Genomic DNA, 9,247 nt, shown 5'->3' with positions numbered 1-9,247 from the left:
TATGACTCATATCACATGTAAATTTCTCATTAAGATATGTGATATCATTCATATCACATAAATTTAGTTTACGTATAATTATGAAAATGCCGTTGCGTTGTTCACATTTCAACACTAAAAACAAGTGATCACTGCTGATTTTTCATAGTGATCACTACAAATTTGTCATTGTGATCACCACTGATTTGTCATTGAGATATGTGATATGAGAGGGGTGTTTATTATTTATTTTAAAAAGTGATATGTTATAGTTTAAAGGTATTGTTGTTTTCTAAATTAATATTAATTTATTTGGTTTAAAGTTAATGAAGAGTTTTAAGTTTGAAGTTAATGAGAAGAGGTTGGAATAAAAATTATTTTTGAAATTGAATTGAATTTTTTATAATTTTAATAATAATATCTTATTAATAAATAAATTTTTGTATTCAAGTTTTTGTGATCCATAATGAATTAAACAAAGTCTTTCGGTAGAAATCACATGAAAGAATTTTTTTTGGCCGACGCGTTTTGAACCAAGAAGTGTGGTTCATCATCATGATGAGATGAAGAGGAGACCATGGCAAAGGCTTAAATACAGAGCAATGCGAGACATAATTTCAAGTAATGGCTATATTTGAACAATAATGTTTAAATTAGAATATTAATTTATTAATATATTAAAAACAAATATTATTAAGTAACGGTTATATTAAATGGCTAGTTTTTGAAAAAAAATTATTGAAATAATGATATTATTTCATTAATTTATTCAAAATATTAATATGTAACGGTTATATTAAACAACTAGTTTTCGAAAAGTAATATTTAAATTAATTTATTAAAACCAAATATTACTAGTTCTTGAAAAATAACATTTAAATAATGATATTAGTTTATTAATTTATTAAAATATTAATATGTAATCGCTATATTAAACGACTAGATTTTGAAAAAATATTTAAATAATGATATTATTTTATTAATTTATTAAAAATATTAATAGATAACAGCTGTATTAAACGGCTAGTTTTTGAGAAATAATATTTAAATTAATTTATTAAAAACCAAATATTACTAATTTTTGGAAAATAATATTTAAACTGTCGTATTAGTTTATTAATTTATTAAAAACAAATATTAATAAGTAACCACTATATTAAATAACTAGTTTTTAAAATAAATAAATAAATAGTCAAAGTCAAACTTTAAAGGAGGGGACTCAAAAATTATAAAAACCAAGATCATTTCATAAATAAAATAACTGATGGAAATAAAATAAAATAAATTAAAAATAATTAATGGAAAAATAAATAAAATAAAACAAAATGATGATAATGATGGTGGTTAACGTGGGCTGAGACCAAACATTGGTCTAAGCCTCACGAGCTCACTATAATTTTGACATTGTAAAAGGCTAGGAAAGTTAGTATTGTAACAAAGATTTTGAAACTGAGATCTAATGTGGTTGTATGAGGGCACTCTAAGAGGAAGTGGTTTTCATCCTTGATATTCCTATTCTCACATATATGGTAGATCCTTTCGATCCATGGTGTTTTAGGAATTGCCCAACGACCTGTTTCACTATGGAGCTCATGAGAATTCGTTCTAATATACACAAGTCAAAACAAAGATATATATATATATATAGATATATAAACATATATATATCCAAAGAAAAACAATCAATAAATAAAACAGGGTCAATAATAAAATATGAGGCTCAGGTCTATTAAACAAATAACAAAAATACTAAAAGAATTAAAAACGGATAGGATGATAAAATACATAAAAAAAACATGAAGGATCAAGAAAATAAACTCTAATGAAAAATAAAACAACAACAAACACTATAAAAAGGATGCCAATACCAACATAGATAAAAAATATAAAAAATAAAAAACTAGGTCGTTACCCGTTTAATATAACTATTAATTAATAATATTTGTTTTTAATATATTAATAAATTAATATTATAATTTAAACATTATTATTTAAATGTAGCCTTTACTTGAAATTATGTCTCTACATTGCTCTCTATTTAAGCCTTTGCCATGGTCTGCTTCTTCATCTGGTCTTGATGAACCACACTTGTTGGTTCAAAAAGCGTTAGCCAAAAAAATTCTCTCATATAATTTCTACCGAAAAATTTTGTTTAATAAATAAATTGTTCCTCCATCCCACAACTAAATTTAATTTAAAACTCTTATATATACATATGATAAAATAATAATTTATTAAAATATTCCAAACAGATAAAAAAAACACACTTATTAATTACGACTACTGCAAATTGATATTTAATATATATGATCTGATACAATGTATACTCTCAAAGATAATATAATTCAATGGGAAAGTGGTTGGTTGGCAAATTCTGGAATATTGTCTTCCCGATGTCAAACACTTAGATTATGGATGAATTTTTTAAAATCCCAAATCTCTATGTGTGACTTTATTTATTTTATCCTTCCCAAGTTCTTGGAGTTTTAAGGACTATTATGACCTTATATAATATATATATAATTTGCGGATAAGATCAAAACATTTGATTATTACCCATATTCTCTCCCGATTTCTGATTTCACGTGTTTTGTATTCCCAAAACCGTAACAGTTTTTAAGACTAAAAGTTGTGTTGCAATAGGGCATGTGGTTGAGTCGAAAGTCATCATCTAATCCGACAAGATGCATGCTCAACTTATCTTGTACTTATGTGAAAATATTATTAATTAAATCAAACTATATATTATTATTATAATTATATTTATTATTAGATTGGTTTTTTTTATTATTATTAGTTTATTTAATGAAATTTATAATGTTTAATTTTGAATTTTTTTCAATATTATTGTAAAAGTTATTTTTCTTTGATTGGACCATAAACGAAAGTTTTATTGTAGCCTTTGTACCATGTAGATAATGTTGATAGTTTGGTTTAAGTTAAACAAACTAAACCAATCAACACCTCGAATCTTATTATCCCAACAAGATAATGAGACAATTTGCTCAAAACATACAGGGTGAAGTGCAAATATTTTGGTAATTTTTTTTTTGTTTTTGGATATATTTACATTGCATATATATTAACTAAAAGATGGGAGAAGCTGATAGGTATATACATATGAAACATGATATTCACAATGACATAAATGATTAACGGAGACTAAAAAAAGACAAAAATTAGAGTTGAATTAACAAAGAGCTGGTCAAGATTTTAGGTCAAAACCTTGAAATCCTGTAGAGCATAAGTTGTGAAAAAACGTTAATAATAATATAACAAAATATAAGAGGTATACAAAGATAGAGATTGTAAAGAAAATAGGTTAATTTTACTGATAAATATAATAGTCTAAATTTTAACACTAGCCCTCCGGGAAGACCTTTGACCAGTTCAAAAAATCAAACTACTACAACATACAGGCTCATATACAAAAATCATGGAAATCAAATAAGATTGGCAACATGATGATCTTTCAAGCAAATTTTGAAATTGGACAACTTGTTTTCTGCATAAAGATGACCGTTAGCACTAATAATTAAAAATCAATTTTTCTAAACAACAAGTAAATGATCGGAAAGAACAAAAGATACCTTCCCAAATCCTTTTATAATTGAGAGAAGTCACCCTAATCGGTCTAGAGATAGAATTGTTGTCGCCATTAAGATCAACTCTCCAGTTTATAGAAAAAAGATCAACTCTCTAGTTTATAGAAAATAAAATCAAAGGAATAGAAGAACAACCTAATCTTGTTGTAGCAAACCTCTTCACAACCATTTATCCCTTTGTCTTCATAGATCTCTCCTAATTTTAAAGAGGTTCCAAGTGGTTTTGGTAGTTTTCAATTTTAAAAAAATTAGTTTAGTTGCATTTCTAATCAAGATATTTAGAATCAAGAGGAAAGACTTATAAAGGATGTTTAGAAATTTTCAATTAAAAGTTTGACTCTAATAAGTGGGACCCTTGTTTTCCATTCAAGTAAGCCTCTTATTTTCCTTTAAAGCATAAATTAATTGGGAACTTGGATCATTTGTTTTATTCATCTCTTAAACGCCCCAATTAAACTGATAACCATAACACATAACAAGTCTCATGCATAACCATGAAAATTAATACACAACCAACATATATAACATATGAGCCAATTTTCATAACAAAATATCATTGTTGAAGTCCCAAAAACCTTGTGCCTCCCATATTCCCTTGTTTCTCCTTGAATCATTCTTGTCCAAAGTGGTACCACAAAAATACATATGCAACAAATCTCTCTCTCTCTCTCTCTCTCTCTCTCTCTCTCTCTCTATATATATATATATAACACCATATTGCTTCCCTTCTACCAATATGCATCAAAAGTATAAGTACAACACCCAGTAGCTAAACTAAAAAAAGTAACATCATCTCATAAACTTATGAATAGTGTTAAGAAAATGACCTATGCCAACATGTATTGTATTGTGAAAACCAAGATTAATTCCCTTGCTTGTGAGAATGAGCTGACTTTGTTTGTTTCTCCTCTTGTTGTGGGCATGATGTAATTGAATGCAATGATTTGTGAGAGGAACTAAAAGAAGCAACTTGAGCATTTTTTTCATGCTCACTGGCAGTAGGTAAGGGGATCACTGGAAGTTTCAATGATTGGACAACTAGGTTGGCCAAATTTGTTCTAGGTTGTTTGGAGACCTGATGTGAAGATGAGGCACGCCAAGAAGCAAGAGTGGATAGTTGAGGCACTGTAGGAGGAGTATGTACGACATGAGAAGAAGTAGATTGCAGACATGACACATGAGCTTCAGGAGTATGATTGGGAGGAAAAAAATCAGGCCAACCTTGCCTTGAACTCAAGGGTTGTGTAGAAACAACTAGTTCTGATCCATCAATGTTTGGATTGATCAGAGGAGCAAATGTATAAGGAGGGATGGGGATGCCTATGGGAGGTGGATATGGAAATAAGTGTTGTTGTGATTGAGGTTGGGAGGCTAGTTGGGGTTCTAATTGACCCAATAAGTTAACCAAGCCATTATGAAGTAGTTGTCTTAACTCTTGAGGATCAACATCGAAATGAATCGAGATGCTTGGTATCTTGTCTCTTATTACACCAAGATGTTGGTCCCTGTTTCCCATTCCTCCGCTTCTACCCCTTCCTATGTTTCTACTATAGAAAACCATTCTGCAAATATATTAATTAAATTTCTTATTATACACAGGTAGTAAATGATGTGGCATCACTCATTGACATACAAAAATAAACTTTGAGTTTAGAAATCAAAGGAAATAACAAAATAAATGGGGAAAGGGAACAAAGTTTATATACGTATAATCAGTCCTGGTGGCACTAGGAAAAAATTCAAGTCGAATCGATGCTCTGAATAGAAACAAAGAGCCTTCATGAGGCATAAGTATATTAAAAACATGTGCAAGGGCCAATAATATATAACAACAAGCAACATAGTTAATCAAGAGGTAAAGGTCTGTGAAGGCGCTTGGATATCACATAAACATAGACATAACAAATAATAATTAAAAAAACTCCAACAAGAGCGGTATATATATGCTTGGTCCTTTTTTCTGATAGGACAAACAGTCAAGGAAAGCATAAACCCTTAACCATATAAAACAATAAATTAAAATGAGAGAAGTGTTATTGTATAAATATTATGATGAGGATGGGTTTGAAAACTTGTTTAAACGTAAATTAAGTAGAATCCATGTGCATGGCCTTTGCATGGGTTTTTTTGTTCAAAGCCCTAAGGTCTTAAGAGCTCCCTCACACAATGTGATGGATAAATTTAAAATCCGTTAGGTTTTGACAAAAAATGGAACGACAACAGGGCTAATTTTAACTGAAGGCACGGGTAATAATGGAATATTGAAATAAAACCCAATAATTCCAAGAACTATAGATAGGGAAATTAAATTCATTAGATGAATTATCCCAAAAAAGTTGAAGAACGACCATAGAATGATAATTGAACTTGTTATCAAGTTAATTAACCAGAAGAACCTAAAATAATGTCCATGGCCATCATAACTAGGTTCTTTAATTATATGTCAGACAATGTAAGCCCAAGGAATTATAGCCTCAAGTTCTTCACATCATAATGCATAGGAAGGGTATCATTAAGAGCTAGGTAAGATTCATGACTGAAAAAATACTCGACAAAATGTCTTCACATGTTTGTAAAAAAAAATTCACTTCCAACTAAGACTGCCTACATATATTCATTCACATACACAAACTAAAGGAAGTAGGAATGATATAGGAGAAGACTCATAGCAGTTCACAAAGTAAACAAATGAAAATCATTTTGAACATACCCAGTGAGCAAGGAAGTTCTAGTGAGGGACTGGATTTGCTAAGATAGCCTCTACTCCACATTACCAAACTCCAAAAACAATAAACGCATACTAGGAAAAAATTCAAGTCGAATCGATGCTCTGAATAGAAACAAAGAGCCTTCATGAGGCATAAGTATATTAAAAACATGTGCAAGGGCCAATAATATATAACAACAAGCAACATAGTTAATCAAGAGGTAAAGGTATGTGAAGGCAACTAGATATCGCATAAACATAGGCATAACAAACAATAATTTAAAAAACTCCAACTATAGAGGTATATATATGCTTGGTCCTTTTTTCTGATAGGCCAAACAGTCAAGGAAAGCATAAACCCTTAACCATATAAAACAATAAATTAAAATGAGAGAAGTGTTATTGTATAAATATTATGATGAGGATGGGTTTGAAAACTTGTTTAAACATAAATTAAGTAGAATCCATGTGCATGGCCTTTGCATGGGTTTTTTTGTTCAAATCCCTAAGGTCTTAAGAGCTCCCTCACACAATGTGATGGATAAATTTAAAATCCGTTAGGTTTTGACAAAAAATGCAACGACAACAGGGCTAATTTTAACTGAAGGCACGGGTAATAATGGAATATTGAAATAAAATCCAATAATTCCAAGAACTATAGATAGGGAAATTAAATTCATTAGATGAATTATCCCAAAAAAGTTGAAGAACGACCATAGAATGATAATTGAACTTGTTATCAAGTTAATTAACCAGAGGAACCTAAAATAATGTCCATGGCCATCATAACTAGGTTCTTTAATTATATGTCAGACAATGTAAGCCCAAGGAATTATAGCCTCAAGTTCTTCACATCATAATGCATAGGAAGGTTATCATTAAGAGCTAGGTAAGATTCATGACTGAAATAATACTCGACAAAATGTCTTCACATGTTTGTAAAAAAAAATTCACTTCCAACTAAGACTGCCTACATATATTCATTCACATACACAAACTAAAGGAAGTAGGAATGATATAGGAGAAGACTCATAGCAGTTCACAAAGTAAACAAATGAAAATCATTTTGAACATACCCAGTGAGCAAGGAAGCTCTAGTGAGGGACTGGATTTGCTAAGATAGCCTCTACTCCACATTACCAAACTCCAAAAACAATAAACGCATACTAGGAAAAAATTCAAGTCGAATCGATGCTCTGAATAGAAACAAAGAGCCTTCATGAGGCATAAGTATATTAAAAACATGTGCAAGGGCCAATAATATATAACAACAAGCAACATAGTTAATCAAGAGGTAAAGGTCTGTGAAGGCAACTAGATATCGCATAAACATAGGCATAACAAACAATAATTAAAAAAACTCCAACTATAGAGGTATATATATGCTTGGTCCTTTTTTCTGATAGGCCAAACAGTCAAGGAAAGCATAAACCCTTAACCATATAAAACAGTAAATTAAAATGAGAGAAGTGTTATTGTATAAATATTATGATGAGGATGGGTTTGAAAACTTGTTTAAACATAAATTAAGTAGAATCCATGTGCATGGCCTTTGCATGGGTTTTTTTGTTCAAATCCCTAAGGTCTTAAGAGCTCCCTCACACAATGTGATGGATAAATTTAAAATCCGTTAGGTTTTGACAAAAAAATGCAATGACAATAGGGATAATTTTAACTGAAGGCATGGGTAATAATGGAATATTGAAATAAAACCCAATAATTCCAAGAACTATAGATAGGGAAATTAAATTCATTAGATGAATTATCCCAAAAAAGTTGAAGAACGACCATAGAATGATAATTGAACTTGTTATCAAGTTAATTAACCATAAGAACCTAAAATAATGTCCATGGACATCATAACTAGGTTCTTTAATTATATGTCAGACAATGTAAGCCCAAGGAATTATAGCCTCAATTGCTTCACATCATAATGCATAGGAAGGGTATCATTAAGAGCTAGGTAAGATTCATGACTGAAATGATACTCGATAAAATGTCTTCACATGTTTGTAAAAAAAAAATTCACTTCCAACTGAGACTGCCTACATATATTCATTCACATACACAAACTAAAGGAAGTAGGAATGATATAGGAGAAGACTCATATCAGTTCACAAAGTAAACAAATGAAAACCATTTTGAACATACCCAGTGAGCAAGGAAGTTCTAGTGAGGGACTGGATTTGCTAAGATAGCCTCTACTCCACATTACCAAACTCCAAAAACAATAAACCCATATCATCAACCAAAATTCCTTTGCAGAGAAACAACAATTGTAAACCAACATTGGAGGGTTTTACAAATTAGTAAGAATTTGGAGTGGACAACTTGATGAGGTAGCGAGTTAATGCAAGAATGAAAGCGGGCAGGCTCATTAACGAAGTCATATTTTTGATGTCATAATCATATGTGTCCACTGTATATGGTTGAATGAAGAGGTGCTAATGAGGATGAAGACTATGCAAGGGTTTTTCAATAGACAAGAGTTGAATCAGAGAATGAACGATGAGCCAACCAATCAAAACTTGGGGAGAAATGAAAAGTAGGTAGCCAACACATCACATAATTTATAATGACTGTGATTAATGAATACATAAGATCAAAAAATAAACTCAATATCATAGAGATCACATAATATTAAATGATGTTGCCATAATCACATCACATAAGATTTCAAATAAAACAATACCAATTTTATGAGAAAATTGATCTGATCAATCAAACCCAATAATACATTTATAGGCTTGAGATCATATCGGCGATGCTTCACAAACAATAGAATTTATGCTCGGATATATGAAACCCCATTGTTGAAGGACCCACAACTTTATTATACAATGTAAAATGTAACATAAATCAAACCAAATAACTAAATACCCTTGCCAACTGCATGCCATAATCATCCAGGTTAAGCCATTTTTTTTTTTTTTTTTGCATCGAAACAGCAACCCAT

The sequence above is a fragment of the Pinus tabuliformis genome, chromosome 2_2 (genome assembly GCF_031772625.1).
Source record: "Pinus tabuliformis cultivar Carrire ecotype Pingquan chromosome 2_2, CPIR1, whole genome shotgun sequence".
Lineage (NCBI taxonomy): Eukaryota > Viridiplantae > Streptophyta > Pinopsida > Pinales > Pinaceae > Pinus > Pinus tabuliformis.
The sequence above is the reverse complement of the archived record's forward strand: the minus strand, read 5'-3'. Positions refer to the sequence as shown.